Source organism: Octopus bimaculoides, chromosome 2 (assembly GCF_046866305.1).
Source record: "Octopus bimaculoides isolate indiv1 chromosome 2, ASM4686630v1, whole genome shotgun sequence".
NCBI lineage: Eukaryota > Metazoa > Mollusca > Cephalopoda > Octopoda > Octopodidae > Octopus > Octopus bimaculoides.
Window position 1 is genome coordinate 2,686,525 of NC_142929.1, and position 2,500 is coordinate 2,689,024.

Below are 2,500 nucleotides of genomic sequence, written 5' to 3' on the forward strand. Positions count from 1 at the left end.
CTCTTTGGGCTCCTTTGTGCCACATGGGCTCAACTACCCTCCTTTTCCTCTCCCTCCGCCCTCCCTCCGCCCTCCCTCCTAGTTTCTACCACCCACCTCTCCTCTCCTCCCACCCACCTCTCCTCTCCTCCCACCCACCTCTCCTCTCCTCCCACCCACCTCTCCTCTCCTCCCACCCACCTCTCCTTTCCTCCCACCCACCTCTCCTCTCCTCCCACCTACCTCTCCTCTCCTCCCACCCACCTCTCCTCTCCTGCTCCGACTCCTACTTCTCTGTAGTGTCTCCACTCCTATTTCTCTTCACCCCTACTCTTTCTCTCTTCTCTCTTACTCTCTTCTCTCTTATTATTATTATTATTCAGTAGTTTTATTTTTATAACGTGCTTTCACTTCACTACAGAGCGCAGCTCTGTGCGCCTTGGGTATGTGCTGTGGTTTGCTGTGGTGCTCTTATGTTTACTGTATTGAAAGTGTTTTGCGTAGAATGTGTGCAGTACCCAGTAGTGCAATTTTCTGTATGTTACATATATTTGTAAGTCCTGGTGTTTTTGTTATGTATTTGTCTGAATATTTTTTTATTATACCTAAGGCACCTACTATGATAGGAATTGTTTCTGTTTTTAGATTCCACATTCGAGTTATCTCTATTTCCAGGTCTTTGTATTTTGAAAGTTTTTCCATTTCTTTTAGAGAAACGTTGTCATCTGCTGGTATTGAAACATCAATTAGAAGGCATTTTTTTCCTTCATGATCTTTGACAACTATATCTGGTCTATTTGCCTTAATTTCTCTATCTGTGTGTATTGGCATATCCCAGAGTATGGTTGCTTTCTCGTTTTCTGTGACCTTTTCTGGCGTGTGTTTATACCATCTTTTTTCTGTTGCTATTCCATAATGTTGGCATAGCTTCCAGTGTATATAGGTCCCAGTTCTGTCGTGTCTGTGAATATATTCCTTCTTAGCCAGGACTGGGCAGCCATAGATAATATGATTTATTGTTTCTTGTCGATCTCCACATATTCTACAGTTACTTGTTATATTTCTTTTCATTATGTGTTTTTGGTAATTTCTGGTGGGGAGGCTTTGGTCTTGTGCAGCAATTAAAAATCCTTCAGTCTCTGCTTTGAGTCCTGAGCTTCTCAGCCATTGCTGGGATTTTTCTCTGTCTATTTCTTTCGCATTTAGTTTAGCCCAGTATTTACCGTTTTATCATGGTCCGTTGCTGTTCTAGTTTTAGTTTGGATTTCATTTGTTTTATAGCTTTTGTTGTTTCTTCTTCTTCTTCTTCGTATTTGTTAGGTAGATTGATTTCTTGTTTGTATTTGTCAGCTTCCTTTAAATACTGAAAACAGTTTTTTGTTTTGCTCGTGTTTTGTGGCTATTTGTATTAGTTTCCCTTGCTTCTGGAGTAGGTATTTTTGCAGTCCTATGGTGGTTATTTTATAATAGTTTTCTAGCTGTATAAGACCCCTGCCACCTTCTGTGCGTTGTATATATAGCCTTTCTATGTCAGATTTTGGGTGGTGCATCCTATATCCTGTCATTATTTTTCTTGTTTTCCTGTCTATTTTACATAGTTCGTTTAGTGTCCAGTTAAGGATGTTGTAGCTGTAGCTTATAACTGGGACAGCTAAAGTGTTGATACCCATTATCTTGTTTTTAGCATTGAGCTCTGTTTTTAGTATTGATCTAACTCGTCTATAGTACTCTTTCTTTATTTTTTCTTTCATTTGTGTATGTTGTATCCTATCTAGTTCATTGACTCCTAAATACTTATATGATTGGCTTTCGTCTAGTTCTCTTATTTCATTGGCTTTATCTAGTGTTATATTGCTACTTTTAACTAATTTTCCTCTTTTCAGGGTTGCTTTGGCACATTTTTCTAATCCGAATTTCATTTCTAATTCCTTGGTAAAGCCGGGTACTGTCTGTAGTAGCGTTTCTAGCTCTTTGTCGTTTTTTGCATATAATTTTAGGTCATCCATATATAGAAGGTGGCTGACTGTTTTTCCATAGCATTTGTAACCGCATCCAGTTCTATTTAGCAATTCTGTTAAAGGTGTGAGTGCCAGGCAGAACAGGAGTGGAGAGAGCGTGTCTCCCTGGAATATTCCTCTTCTAATGGGGATGGCTTTCGTTTTCACAAGTCCCTCATTTGTTTGGAGCTGTAGCACTGTCTGCCATTTGTTCATTGAGTGCTCTATGTATTTTATGATAATTGGTGCCACCTTGTTTATGGCTAGTGTTTCCAGAATCCACGTGTGGGTAACACTGTCGAAAGCCTTTTGGTAGTCCACCCAGGCCATACTGAGGCCTTTCTTCTTTCTGCGGCTGTCTTCAGTTATGGCTTTATTGATCAATAATTGATCTTTACAGCCGTATGAGCCCTTGCAGCATCCCTTCTGCTCTTCTGGAAACAGGTTGTTATTTTCCAGGTGTTTACTCACTCTCTGCGATATTATTGCAGTAAAGGCTTTGTAGATCGTAGGGAGACAGGTTA